The following is a 14,764-nucleotide window of genomic DNA, read 5'->3' on the forward strand; positions in this document are numbered from 1 at the left end:
AGACCCAAGTTGGAGATGAGGGCCAGCCAGCAGACCCAAGTTGGAGACGAGGGCCAGCCAGCAGACCCAAGTTGGAGACGAGGGCCAGCCAGCAGACCCAAGTTGGAGATGAGGGCCAGCCAGCAGACCCAAGTTGGAGATGAGGGCCAGCCAGCAGACCCAAGATGGAGACGAGAGCCAGCCAGCAGACCCAAGTTGGAGACGAGAGCCAGCCAGCAGAACTCAGACCAAGTGTGGCGCCGTGACCACGCCTACCAAAGGGATCACGCGTCAACATGCTGCCACATATGATCATTTCCTGCCATGGGTGGAGGGTCACGGCAGAGGGGAGGGCTGGAGGGGAGAGCTGGGGGGAGTGTCGGAGAGGCCAGGGGGTACGGGCATAGATGGGCAGGGATTTAGATTACAAAAAGGAGAGACTTGGGTGGAGGGTCCTGGGTGTGGGAGGGAGCAGAGTTATCACCACAGCTCCGGAACCCAAACTTTCAATCTCACTTGTTAATGGAAATAACATTTATTTCTCCCGTTTTTCATTATATTTCCTTTCAAAGATGCTGACTGCATGTGCTTCAACGATCACCTCGTATAGACCATTATATTTACTTGTGACTCTTCCGCTCAAGACATGTTTTCTGCCATCTGTATGGCTAATGTCTGTCCTGCTGCCAGCCCCCTGGTCCTACCCCTTCATAACTGTCAACACTATCCTATCCTCTATCCTCCATGTACCTTATGTGTGTGGCAGTGTTACACACACACTCTATGGTGACCTGTCATCATCACCACCATGGTGCATGGTGACCTGTCATCACCACCACCATGGTGTATGGTGACCTGTCTTCATCACCACCATGGTGTATGGTGACAGTGGTACACACTCTATGGTGACCTGTCTTCATCACCACCATGGTGTATGGTAACCTGTCATCATCACCACCATGGTGTATGGTGACCTGTCATCACCACCACCATGGTGTATGGTGACCTGTCATCATCACCACCATGGTGTATGGTGACCTGTCATCACCACCACCATGGTGTATGGTGACCTGTCATCACCACCATGGTGTATGGTAACCTGTCATCATCACCACCATGGTGTATGGTGACCTGTCATCACCACCACCATGGTGTATGGTGACCTGTCATCACAACCATGGTGTATGGTGACCTGTCATCATCACCACCATGGTGTATGGTGACCTGTCATCATCACCACCATGGTGTATGGTGACCTGTCACCACCACCATGGTGTATGGTGACCTGTCATCATCACCACCATGGTGTATGGTGACCTGTCATCACCACCATGGTGTATGGTGACCTGTCATCACCACCATGGTGTATGATGACCTGTCATCACCACCATGGTGTATGGTGACCTGTCATCACCACAATGGTGTATGGTGACAGTGGTACACACACACTATGGTGACCTGTCATCACCACCATGGTGTATGGTGACCTGTCATCACCACCATGGTGTATGGTGACCTGTCATCACCACCATGGTGTATGGTGACCTGTCATCACCACCACCATGGTGTATGGTGACCTGTCATCACCACCACCATGGTGTATGGTGACCTGTCATCATCACCACCATGGTGTATGGTGACCTGTCATCACCACCACCATGGTGTATGGTGACCTGTCATCACCACCACCATGGTGTATGGTGACCTGTCATCACCACCACCATGGTGTATGGTGACCTGTCATCACCACCATGGTGTATGGTGACCTGTCATCACCACAATGGTGTATGGTGACAGTGGTACACACACACTATGGTGACCTGTCATCACCACCATGGTGTATGGTGACCTGTCATCACCACAATGGTGTATGGTGACAGTGGTACACATACACTATGGTGACTTGTCATCACCACCATGGTGTATGGTGACAGTGGTACACACACACTATGGTGACCTGTCATCACCACAATGGTGTATGGTGACCTGTCATCACCACCACCATGGTGTATGGTGACCTGTCATCACCACCATGGTGTATGGTGACCTGTCATCACCACCACAATGGTGTATGAGGGCTAACTATAAGTCTTCCACTGTGAGTCACCAGCTTGCTCAAGGTCAGGTCGAGCTAAGCGGCCCTCAACTTTCTCTATTTGTTATCTGATGTTTTCTCCAGGTGTGGACTCCATGCCAGTGCTGCATATTAAGGAGGAGGTCTTACATAGGTTGTGGGGTGGGTCAGTAAGGTTAGAGGGCAGGGTTGGCGAGTAGTGAGGGAGGGTCAGTGAGGTTAGAGGGATGGATTCGTGTTAGTGAAGGGTTGGGCTGTGTGTATAGAGGGGTGGGGCTGTGTGTGTGGAGAGGGGTGGGGATGTGTGTGTGGAGAGGGGTGGGGCTGTGTGTATAGAGGGGTGGGGCTGTGTGTGTGGAGAGGGGTGGGGCTGTGTGTGTGGAGAGGGGTGGGGCTGTGTGTGTGGAGAGGGGTGGGGGCTGTGTGTGTGTGGAGAGGGGTGGGGCTGTGTGTGTGTGGAGAGGGGTGGGGCTGTGTGTGGAGAGGGGTGGGGTTGTGTGTGTGTGGAGAGGGGTGGGGCTGTGTGTGTGGAGAGGGGTGGGGCTGTGTGTGTGGAGAGGGATGGGGCTGTGTGTGTGGAGAGGGGTGGGGCTGTGTGTGTGGAGAGGGGTGGGGCTGTGTGTGTGGAGAGGGGTGGGGCTGTGTGTGTGGAGAGGGGTGGGGCTGTGTGTGGAGAGGGGTGGGGCTGTGTGTGGAGAGGGGTGGGGCTGTGTGTGTGTGTGTGGAGAGGTGTGGGGCTGTGTGTGTGGAGAGGGGTGGGGCTGTGTGTGTGGAGAGGGGTGGGGCTGTGTGTGTGGAGAGGGGTGGGGCTGTGTGTATAGAGGGGTGGGGCTGTGTGTGTGGAGAGGGGTGGGGCTGTGTGTGTGGAGAGGGGTGGGGCTGTGTGTGTGTGTGTGGAGAGGTGTGGGGCTGTGTGTGTGGAGAGGGGTGGGGCTGTGTGTGTGGAGAGGGGTGGGGCTGTGTGTGTGTGTGGAGAGGGGTGGGGCTGTGTGTGTGTGTGGAGAGGGGTGGGGCTGTGTGTGTGTGGAGAGGGATGGGGCTGTGTGTGAGTGGAGAGGGGTGGGGCTGTGTGTGTGGAGAGGGGTGGGGCTGTGTGTGTGTTGAGAGGGGTGGGGCTGTGTGTGTGTGGAGAGGGATGGGGCTGTGTGAGTGGAGAGGGGGTGGGGCTGTGTGTGTGGAGAGGGGTGGGGCTGTGTGTATGGAGAGGGGTGGGGCTGTGTGTGTGGAGAGGGGTGGGGCTGTGTGTGTGTGTGGAGAGGGGTGGGGCTGTGTGTGTGTGTGGAGAGGGGTGGGGCTGTGTGTGTGTGGAGAGGGGTGGGGCTGTGTGTGTGTGTGGAGAGGGGTAAGGCTGTGTGTGTGTGGAGAGGGGTGGGGCTGTGTGTGTGTGGAGAGGGGTGGGGCTGTGTGTGGAGAGGGATGGGGCTGTGTGTGTGTAGAGGGGTGGGGCTGTGTGTGTGGAGAGGGGTGGGGCTGTGTGTGTGGAGAGGGGTGGGGCTGTGTGTGTGGAGAGGGGTGGGCTGTGTGTGTGTGGAGAGGGTTGGGGCTGTGTGTGTGTGGAGAGGGTTGGGGCTGTGTGTGTGTGGAGAGGGGTGGGGCTGTGTGTGTGTGTGGAGAGGGATGGGGCTGTGTGTGTGGAGAGGGGTGGGGCTGTGTGTGGAGAGGGATGGGGCTGTGTGTGTGGAGAGGGGTGGGGCTGTGTGTGTGGAGAGGGGTGGGGCTGTGTGTGTGTGGAGAGGGGTGGGGCTGTGTGTGGAGAGGGTGGGAGGCTGTGTGTGGAGAGGGGTGGGGCTGTGTGTGTGTGGAGAGGGGTGGGGCTGTGTGTGTGGAGAGAGGGGTGGGGCTGTGTGTGGAGAGGGGTAGGGCTGTGTGTGTGGAGAGGGGTGGGGCTGTGTGTGTGGAGAGGGGTGGGGCTGTGTGTGGAGAGGGGTAGGGCTGTGTGTGTGTGGAGAGGGGTGGGGCTGTGTGTGTGTGGAGAGGGGTGGGGCTGTGTGTGTGTGGAGAGGGGTGGGGCTGTGTGTGTGTGTGGAGAGGGATGGGGCTGTGTGTGTGGAGAGGGGTGGGGCTGTGTGTGTGTGGAGAGGGGTGGAGCTGTGTGTGGAGAGGGGTGGGGCTGAGTGTGGAGAGGGGCGGGGCTGTGTGTGGAGAGGGGTGGGGCTGTGTGTGTGTGGAGAGGGATGGGGCTGTGTGGAGAGGGGTGGAGCTGTGTGTGGAGAGGGGTGGGGCTGAGTGTGGAGAGGGGTGGGGCTGTGTGTGTGGAGAGGGGTGGGGCTGTGTGTGGAGAGGGATGGGGCTGTGTGTGTGTGGAGAGGGGTGGGGCTGAGTGTTTGAGAGGGGTGGGGCTGTGTGTGTGTGGAGGGATGGGGCTGTGTGTGTGTGGAGAGGGGTGGGGCTGTGTGTGTGTGGAGAGGGGTGGGGCTGTGTGTGGAGAGGGATGGGGCTGTGTGTGTGGAGAGGGGTGGGGCTGTGTGTGGAGAGGGATGGGGCTGTGTGTGTGTGGAGAGGGGTGGGGCTGAGTGTTTGAGAGGGGTGGGGCTGTGTGTGTGGAGAGGGGTGGGGCTGTGTGTGGAGAGGGATGGGGGCTGTGTGTGGAGAGGGGTGGGGCTGTGTGTGGAGAGGGATGGGGCTGTGTGTGTGTGGAGAGGGGTGGGGCTGAGTGTTTGAGAGGGGTGGGGCTGTGTGTGTGGAGAGGGGTGGGGCTGTGTGTGGAGAGGGATGGGGCTGTGTGTGGAGAGGGGTGGGGCTGTGTGTGTGGAGAGGGGTGGGGCTGTGTGTGTGGAGAGGTGGGGCTGTGTGTGTGGAGAGGGGTGGGGCTGTGTGTGTGGAGAGGGGTGGGGCTGTGTGTGTGGAGAGGGGTGGGGCTGTGTGTGGAGAGGGGTGGGGCTGTGTGTGGAGAGGGGTGGGGCTGTGTGTGGAGAGGGGTGGGGCTGTGTGTGGAGAGGGGTGGGGCTGTGTGTGGAGAGGGATGGGGCTATGTGTGTGTGTGGAGAGGGGTGGGGCTGTGTGTGTGTGGAGAGGGGTGGGGCTGTGTGTGGAGAGGGGTGGGGCTGTGTGTGTGGAGAGGGGTGGGGCTGTGTGTGTGTGTGTGTGGAGAGGGGTGGGGGCTGTGTGTGTGTGTGTAGAGGGGTGGGGCTGTGTGTGTGTGGAGAGGGGTGGGGCTGTGTGTGGAGAGGGATGGGGCTGTGTGTGTGTGTGTGGAGAGGGGTGGGGCTGTGTGTGGAGAGGGGTGGGGCTGTGTGTGTGTGGAGAGGGGTGGGGCTGAGTGTGGAGAGGGGTGGGGCTGTGTGTGGAGAGGGGTGGGGCTGTGTGTGGAGAGGGGTGGGGCTGAGTGTGGAGAGGGGTGGGGCTGTGTGTGGAGAGGGGTGGGGCTGTGTGTGGAGAGGGATGGGGCTGTGTGTGTGGAGAGGGGTGGGGCTGTGTGTGTGTGGAGAGGGATGGGGCTGTGTGTGGAGAGGGATGGGGCTGTGTGTGGAGAGGGGTGGGGCTGAGTGTGGAGAGGGATGGGGCTGTGTGTGGAGAGGGATGGGGCTGAGTGTGGAGAGGGATGGGGCTGTGTGTGTGGAGAGGGGTGGGGCTGTGTGTGTGTGGAGAGGGATGGGGCTGTGTGTGTGTGTGTGTGGAGAGGGGTGGGGCTGTGTGTGGAGAGGGGTGGGGTTGTGTGTGTGTGGAGAGGGGTGGGGCTGTGTGTGTGGAGAGGGATGGGGCTGTGTGTGTGGAGAGGGATGGGGCTGTGTGTGTGGAGAGGGGTAGGGCTGTGTGTGTGGAGAGGGGTGGGGCTGTGTGTGTGGAGAGGGGTGGGGCTGTGTGTGTGGAGAGGGGTGGGGCTGTGTGTGTGAAGAGGGGTGGGGCTGTGTGTGTGGAGAGGGGTGGGGCTGTGTGTGGAGAGGGATGGGGCTGTGTGTGGAGAGGGGTGGGGCTGTGTGTGGAGAGGGATGGGGCTGTGTGTGTGGAGAGGGGTGGGGCTGTGTGTGTGGAGAGGGGTGGGGCTGTGTGTGGAGAGGGGTGGGGCTGTGTGTGGAGAGGGGTGGGGCTGTGTGTGTGGAGAGGGGTGGGGCTGTGTGTGGAGAGGGATGGGGCTGTGTGTGGAGAGGGGTGGGGCTGTGTGTGTGGAGAGGGGTGGGGCTGTGTGTGGAGAGGGATGGGGCTGTGTGTGTGGAGAGGGATGGGGCTGTGTGTGGAGAGGGATGGGGCTGTGTGTGGAGAGGGGTGGGGCTGTGTGTGGAGAGGGATGGGGCTGTGTGTGGAGAGGGGTGGGGCTGTGTGTGGAGAGGGGTGGGGCTGTGTGTGGAGAGGGATGGGGCTGTGTGTGGAGAGGGGTGGGGCTGAGAGTGGAGAGGGATGGGGCTGTGTGTGTGGAGAGGGGTGGGGCTGTGTGTGGAGAGGGGTGGGGCTGAGAGTGGAGAGGGATGGGGCTGTGTGTGTGGAGAGGGGTGGGGCTGTGTGTGGAGAGGGATGGGGCTGTGTGTGGAGAGGGGTGGGGCTGAGAGTGGAGAGGGGTGGGGATTGAGTGTGGAGAGGGATGGGGCTGTGTGTGTGTAGAGGGTGTGGCTGTACTCACCTAGTTGTGTTTGCGGGGGTTGAGTTCTGGCTCCTTGGTCCCGCCTCTCAACTGTCAATCAACAGGTGTACAGATTCCTGAGCCTACTGGGCTCTATCATATCTACATTTGAAACTGTATGGAGTCAGCCTCCACCACATCACTGCCTTATGCATTCCATTTGTTAACTACTCTGACACTAAAAAAAGTTCTTTCTAATATCTCTGATGCTCTTTTGGGCACTCAGTTTCCACCTGTGTCCCCTAGTGCGTGTGCCCCTTGTGTTAAATAGCCTGTCTTTATCTACCCTATCAATTCCCCTGAGAATCTTGAATGTGGTGATCATGTCCTCCCCTAACTCTTCTGTCTTCCAGCGAAGTGAGGTTTAATTCTCGTAGTCTCTTCTCGTAGCTCATACCTCTCAGCTCGTGTACTAGTCTGGTGGCAAACCTTTGAAATTTTCCAGTTTGGTCTTATCCTTGACTAGATATGGACTCCATGCCGGAGCCGCATACTCCAGGATTGGCCTAACATATGTGGTATACAAAGTTCTGAATGATGCCTTACACAAGTTTCTGAATGCCGTTATGTTGGCCAGCCTGGCATATGCCGCTGATGTTATCCTCTTGATATGGGCTGCAAGAGACAGGTCTGGCGTGATATCAACCCCCCAAGTCATTTTCTTTCTCTCACTCTTGAAGTATTTCATCTCCCAGATGATACCTTGTATCTGGCCTCCTGCTCCCTACACCTATCTTCATTACATTACATTTGCTTGGATTAAACTCTACCAACCATTTGTTTGACCATTCCTTCAACTTGTCGAGGTTTTCTTGAAGCCTCAAGCAGTCCTCATCTGTCTTAATCCTTCTCATAATTTTGGCATCGTCTCCAAACATTGAGAGAAATGAATCTATATCATCCTGGAGATCATTTACATATATCAGAAACAAGATAGGACCGAGTACAGAGCCCTGTGGGACTCCACTGGTGACTTCAAGCCAATCTGAGGTCTCACCCCACACCATAACTCTCTGCTTCCTATTGCTCAGGTACTCCCTTAACCACTGGAGCACCTTACCAGCTGTACCTGCTAGTCTCTCCAGCTTATGTACCAGCCTCTTATGCGGTACTGTGTCAAAGGCTTTCCGACAATGCAAGAAAATGCAGTCCGCCCAGCCTTCTCTTTCTTGCTTAATCTTTGTCACCTGATCGTAGAATTCTATTAAGCCTGTAAGGCAAGATTTACCCTCCCTGAATCCATGTTGGCAATTTGTCACCAAGTCCCTTCTCTCCAGATGTGTTACCAGGTTTTTTCTCACGATCTTCTCCATCACCTTGCAAGGTATACAAGTCAAGGACACTGGCCTGTAGTTCAGTGCCTCTTGCCTGTCGCCCTTTTTGTATATTGGGACCACATTCGCCATCTTCCATATTTCTGGTAGGTCTCCTGTCTCCAGTGACTTACTTTACACTATGGAGAGTGGCAAGCAAAATGCCTCTGCACACTCTTTCAGTACCCATGGTGAGATCCCGTCTGGAGCAACAGCCTTTCTAACATCCAGATCCAGCAGGTGTCTCTTGACCTCCTCTCTCGTAATTTCGAACTCTTCCAAGGCCGCCTGGTTTACCTCCCTTTCTCCTAGCACAGTGACCTCACCTTGTTCTATTGTGAAGACCTCCTGGAACCTCTTGTTGAGTTCTTCACATACCTCTTTGTCATTCTCTGTATACCTGTCCTCGCCTATTCTAAGTTTCAATACCTGTTCTTTCACTATCGTTTTCCTTCTGATGTGACTGTGGAGTAGCTTTGGTTCGGTCTTGGCTTTGTTTGCTATATCATTTTCATAACTTTTCTTTGCTTCTCTTCTCACCCTGACATACTCATTCCTGGTTCTCTGTCATCTCTCTCTGCTGTCTGGTGTTCTGTTATTCCGGAAGTTCCTCCACGCCCTTTTGTTCAGTTTCTTCGCTTCCATACATGCCCTATTATACCATGGATTATTCTGTTGCTTCTTGGATTTTTCCCTTTGGGCCGGGATGAACCTGTTTACTGCCTCCTGACACTTTTGGGTAACATAATCCATCATAACTTGTACAGACTTATCTCTGAGGTCTGTGTCCCAAGGTATTTCCCTTAGGAAACTTCTCATCTCTTCATAATTCCCCTTTCGGTATGCCAGCCTTTTGATTCCTCGTTCTTTTTTGGGGGGAGATAATTCCTAGCTCTACCAGGTACTCAAAGTTCAATACACTGTGATCACTCATTACCAATGATGCTTCCATCTTAACTTCCCTTATATCCCACTCATTTAGGGTAAATATCAAATCAAGCAATGCTGGTTCATCTTCTCTCATTCTTGTTGGTTCCTTGATGTGCTGGCTTAGAAAGTTTCTTGCTGCCACGTCCAGCAACTTAGCTCTCCATGTTTCTGGTCCTCCATGCGGGTTTGTTCTCCTAATCTATCTTCCCATGGTTGAAGTCTCCCATAATTAGTAGTCCAGATCCATTCCTGCTAGCAACAGAAGCTTCTCTTTCTATTTTGTTAATGGTGGCCATGTTGTTTCTATCATATTCCTGTCTGGGGTCTTCTGACATTTGGTGGTGGATTATATATGACTACGACTATAATTTTATGCCCTCCAGTTGTTATGGTACCTGCTATGTAGTCACTGAAACCTTCACAGCCCTGAATAACCATCTCCTCAAAATCCCAGCCATTTCTTACCAGCAGAGCTATACCACCACCACATCTTTTTTCCCTCTCTTTCCTCATAACATAATAGTCCTGTGGGAACTCTGCATTTGTTATCGTTTTCGTTAGCTTTGTTCCTGTGAGGGCTATTATGTCTGGGGTTTCCTCTAGTACCCATTCTCCAAACTCATTTGCTTTATTTGTAATTCCATCTATGTTGTGTACATTGCCTTGAGGCTCACTTTCTTCTGACCCTTCTCAAATCGCCTCCTTGGTGAGTGTTCTGCTGGTGGGGGAAGCTGTTCCATGGGTGTGAGAATTTGTGAGGTGGATAACAGGGTCTCAGAGGATACTGAGATGAGGGGCAGGGGATCCAGTGAAGGGGGAGAGTATAGGGTGAAAGGGGAGGGAGGACAGGAAGGAAAGGGGATAGGGGGGACTTGGCGGGAGGAGGAGAGCGGTAGAAGGGTGGGGATTGGGTGTGGGGGGAGGAAGATTTGGCTGAACATTTGAGTGGGGGCAGGGAGGGTTTGGGGTAGGAGGGTTTTCTATGCAGAGGAGGGTGGTGGGGTTGTCCTCCCCACTGGTGTTACTGGGTAGCTGGTTGTGGGTTCCCCCCTCGCCTCTGGGGGTGGAGAGGGGTGGGGCTGAGAGTGGAGAGGGGTTACCTTACCTTGAGGTGCTTCCGGGGCTTAGCGTCCCCGCGGCCCGGTCGTCGGCCCGGTCGTCGACCAGGCCTCCTGGTTGCAAAACATTATTGCCAACAGCATTTGGTGTTCCCAGGCGGTCACCCATCCAAGTACTAACCAAACCCAACGTTGCTTAACTTCGCTGATCGGACGAGAAGCGGTGTTTTCAACGTGGTATGGCCGTTGGCCATACCACGTTGGGGTGGGGCTGTGTGTGGAGAGGGGTGCGGCTGTGTGTGGAGAGGGGTGGGGCTGTGTGTGTAGAGCGGTGGGGCTGAGTGTGGAGAGGGGTGGGGCTGTGTGTGTGGAGAGGGGTGGGGCTGTGTGTGTGGAGAGGGGTGGGGCTGTGTGTGTGGAGAGGGATGGGGCTGTGTGTGTGGAGAGGGGTGGGGCTGTGTGTGGAGAGGGATGGGGCTGTGTGTGTGGAGAGGGGTGGGGCTGTGTGTGGAGAGGGGTGGGGCTGTGTGTGTGGAGAGGGATGGGGCTGAGTGTGGAGAGGGGTAGGCCTGTGTGTGTGGAGAGGGGTGGGGCTGTGTGTGGAGAGGGGTGGGGCTGTGTGTGGAGAGGGGTGGGGCTGTGTGTGTGGAGAGGGGTAGGGCTGTGTGTGGAGAGGGATGGGGCTGTGTGTGGAGAGGGATGGGGCTGTGTGTGTGGAGAGGGATGGGGCTGTGTGTGTGGAGAGGGGTGGGGCTGTGTGTGGAGAGGGGTGGGCCTGTGTGTGCAGAGGGATGGGGCTGAGTGTGGAGAGGGGTGGGGCTGTGTGTGGAGAAGGGTGGGGCTGATTGTGGAGAGGGGTGGGGCTGTGTGTACTCACCTAGTTGTGCTTGCGGGGGTTGAGCTCTGGCTCTTTGATCCCGCCTCTCAACTGTCATTCAACTGGTGTACAGATTCCTGAGCCTACTGGGCTCTATCATATCTACATTTGAAACTGTGTATGGAGTCAGCCTCCACCACATCACTGCCTAATGCATTCCATTTGTTAACTACTCTGACACTGAAAAAATTCTTTCTAATGTGTCTGTGGCTCATCTGGGTACTAAGTTTCCACCTGTGTCCACTTGTTCGTGTTCCACCCTCACTAAAGAGTTTGCCTTTGTCGACCCTGGCAATTCCCCTGAGAATTTTGTAGGTGGTTATCATGTCTCCCCTTACTCTTCTGTTTTCCAGGGTTGCGAGGTTCAGCTCCATTAGCCTTTCCTCATAACTCATTCGTCTCAGTTCCAGGACCAGTCTGGTGGCATACCTCTGAATCTTCTCTAACTTCGTCTTGTGTTTAACTAGGTATGGACTCCAGGCTGGAGCTGCATACTCCAGGATTGGTCTTACATAAGTGGTATACAAGGTCCTGAACGATTCCTTACACAAGTTTCTAAAGGCAGTCTTATATTGGCCAGTCTAGCATATGCCACTGATGATATCCTTTTGATGTGGGCCTCTGGGGACAGGTTCGGTGTGATATCGACCCCCAGATCTTTCTCTCTATTTGACTCTTGTAGGATTTCACCTCCCAAATGGTACCTTGTGTTCAGTCTTCTGCTCCCTTCACATAATTTCATTACTTTACACTTTCCTGATTTGAACTTTAGCAGCCATTTTCTAGACCATTCCTCCAGTTTGTCCAGGTCGTCCTGTAGTCTCTGTCTATCTTCATCTGTTTTGATTCTTCTCATAATTTTTGCATCGTCAGCAAACATTGACAGGAATGAGTCTATACCCTCTGGAAGGTCGTTTACATATACTAGAAACAGGATGGGTCCGAGTACAGAGCCCTGTGGAACCCCGCTGGTGACATCTCGCCACTCTGATGTCTCCCCTCCCCCCCTCACCGTTACTCGCTGTTTCCTATTGCTTAGATACTCCCTTATCCACTGGAGCACCTTACCTTTTACTCCAGCCTGCTGCTCCAACTTTTGTAACAGCCTTTTGTGAGGTACTGTGTCAAAAGCTTTCTGACAGTCCAAGAAATTGCAGTCTGCCCACCCTTCTCTTTCCTGCCTAATTTGTGTTGCTTGGTCATAGAATTCTATTAGGCCTGTGAGGCACGATTTACCATCTCTGAACCCATGCTGGTGGTGTTTTACAAAGCTGTTTCCCTCCAAATGCTCTACCAGCCTTTTTCTCACAATCTTCTCCATCACCTTGCATGGTATACAAGTTAAGGAAACTGGCCTGTAGTTCAGTGCCTCTTGCCTGTCACCCTTTTTGTAAATTGGGACTACATTAGCTGTCTTCCAGCTTTCCGGAAGGTCTCCCGTTTCCAGTGACCTGTTGTACACCATAGAGAGTCGCACACTTAGTGCTTCTGCACCTTCTTTTAGAATCCATGGTAGAATTCTGTCAGGCCCAACAGCCTTTGACACATTCAGCTCCAACAGATTCCTTTTGACCTCATCACTGGTGAGGTAAATTTCCTCCAAGGTTGTTCGGTTTGTCTCGTCATTTAGTGCAAGGACCTCTCCTTGTTCTATTGTGAAAACCTCCTGGAATATCTTGTTGAGTTCTTCACACACCACTTTGTCATTCTCTGTGTATCTGTTCTTCCCTTTTCTCAGTTTCATCACTTCTTCCTTCACTGCTGTTTTCCTCCTGATGTGGCTGTGGAGCAGTTTTGGTTGGGTCTTAGCTTTACTCGCGATGTTATTTTCATACTACCTCTCTGCTTCTCTGCTTCTCTCCTCACTCTGATGTACTCATTTCTGTAGTTTCGCCATGTTCTTTTACTCAATTGCCCTGGTACATTCCTGGTTGAACCACGGATTCTTCTGTTGCTTTTCATTTTTCACTTTTTGGACTGGGATAAACCTGTCTGCAGCCTCCTGACACTGCTGAGTGACATAATCTATCATATCCTGTACAGTCTTTTCTCTGAGTTCTGTTTCCCATGGTATTCCCATTAGGAAGTTCCTCATCTCGTCATATTTTCCTCTTCGGTAATTTAGTCTTTTTCCTTCCAATCCCATCCTTGGATAGGTTATCCCTACTTCTACCAGATACTCAAATATCAATGCACTGTGGTCACTCATTCCTATTGGGGCTTCATATTTGACTTCCCTTATTTCCAAGTCATTTAAGGTGAAAATCAGGTAGAGTCTAGCTGGTTCGTCATTTCCTCTCATTCTTGTGGGGCCCCTTGACATGTTGGCTCAGAAAGTTCCTTGTACTCACTTCCAAAAGTTTAGATCTCCATGTGTCTTCACCTCCATGTGGGTCCCCATTCTCCCAGTCTATCTTTCCATGGTTGAAATCGGCCATGATTAAGAGTCTGGATCCATTCCTGCAGGCAACTGAAGCTGCTCTATTATGTTAATGGTAGCCATGTTGTTTCTATCGAACTCTTGTCTAGGTCTTCTGTCATTTAATGGAGGGTTGTAAATGACTGCCACTGTTATCTTAGGTCCACCCATTGTCATAGTTCCTGTTATGTAATCTCTGAATCCGTCGCAGCCCGGAATTTCCATCTCTTCAAAGCTCCAGTCCTTCCTTATCAGCAGAGCGACTCCTCCTCATCTCCCTCTTTCCTTAATATATAAAAGTCCTTTGGAAATACAGCATTTGTTATGACCCCTGACAATTTTGTTTCTTTGAGTCCTATTACATCTGGGTTTTCTTCCTGCGCCCTTTCTGCCAGTTCACTTGCTTTGTTGGTAATCCCATCGATGTTTGAGTACATTACCTTGAAGCTCACTTTCCTATGTCCATTTTCACCCTCCCTCCCCACTAGTGCAGGAAGCTGTTCCAGGGGCATTGCTGCTTGGGTAGGCTCATCCTCCTGTGGGGTAGTTACCAGGGGTTCTGAGGGAGGTGGGGGTGGGGGGGAAGGAGGGGCAGGGGGAGGATGGGTTAGAACTGGGGTGGGGGATGGAGGACTTAGTTCGTGTCTGGGCCGGCTTGGGGCAGGAGGAAGACCAGGGGGTGGGAGGGAAGTGGGTACTCGGGGTAGGAAGGGAGGGTGGAATTGGGTGGAATGGTGGAACACCCCACCTATAGGGTGGCGAGTTGGGATGTTGCAGTCCCGTCTGGGGTTCCCGAGGTGCTGGGTTGGGGTTCCACACTCCCCCCCTGGGATTGCTGGGTTGGGGGTTGAGGTTCCCTGGCTCCTTTCCCTCTGCCTGCGCCTTTTCCTTGCATCTGCTGCCTGTATTACCTCTGTCCTGGTCATGTTCCTCTGAAGGAATACCTGTCTGTAATTCTTTACATATATCAGTTTGCTCTTTTTTGCTAGTATGTCCTCTTTGATGCACTCGTTTTTGAGCATTGCCTTGATCAACCGGTCTTTGTCTTTGTTGTACTGGCCAATCCGGAAAAACTTTTCTATGTCTGTTTCAGCCCCTTCCAGACCTATCTCCATTAGTATCCTTGCCACTGCAGCTTTGTCCTTAGACCTCCATTCTTCCCTTGTGGAACCCTCTTGTTCCTTAACACCTATCACTACTACAGCTCTCTTCCTTTTCAGTAACTGGCTCGTGCATCTAGCTGCCTCCTGTGAGGTTACTACTTTCATTACAACTTCCTTGACTGTAGCCATTGCTCCTGGGCTCTTCAGCATTTCATCAAAGGTGGCACCCATTGTAGGGGTCCCTGCCATTGCTGCATCTCCTGGTACCTGGGGGTTGGTCCCCTGGGCAACAGTCTGAGGAGATCCTGTTTTTAAGTTTGTTATCTCCTCTTGCGCTGCCTTTAGTTCATTCTGCAGTTTATTTATGAGTCCTCTAATGTCTTTCAGTTCCTCATTGATTTCCCTCCATGCGCGAACAGTCATCTCCATGTATGGCTCGTCCTGTTCCTCTCCTCC

The 14,764-nt window shown here is 53.5% G+C and overlaps 1 protein-coding gene and 1 non-coding gene across 2 annotated transcripts in view; both read right to left on the minus strand.

The window, feature by feature from the left end:
- Positions 1 to 14,764, minus strand: part of LOC123771427 (WD repeat-containing protein 47) — a 369,075-nt gene that overhangs the window by 171,850 nt on the left and 182,461 nt on the right. The window lies entirely within an intron of this gene.
- LOC138357257 (5S ribosomal RNA) lies at positions 10,042 to 10,160 on the minus strand. The gene has a single exon (XR_011224855.1). It is a non-coding gene; the product is annotated as a 5S ribosomal RNA (ribosomal RNA).

This window comes from Procambarus clarkii, chromosome 76 (assembly GCF_040958095.1).
Source record: "Procambarus clarkii isolate CNS0578487 chromosome 76, FALCON_Pclarkii_2.0, whole genome shotgun sequence".
Classification (NCBI taxonomy): domain Eukaryota; kingdom Metazoa; phylum Arthropoda; class Malacostraca; order Decapoda; family Cambaridae; genus Procambarus; species Procambarus clarkii.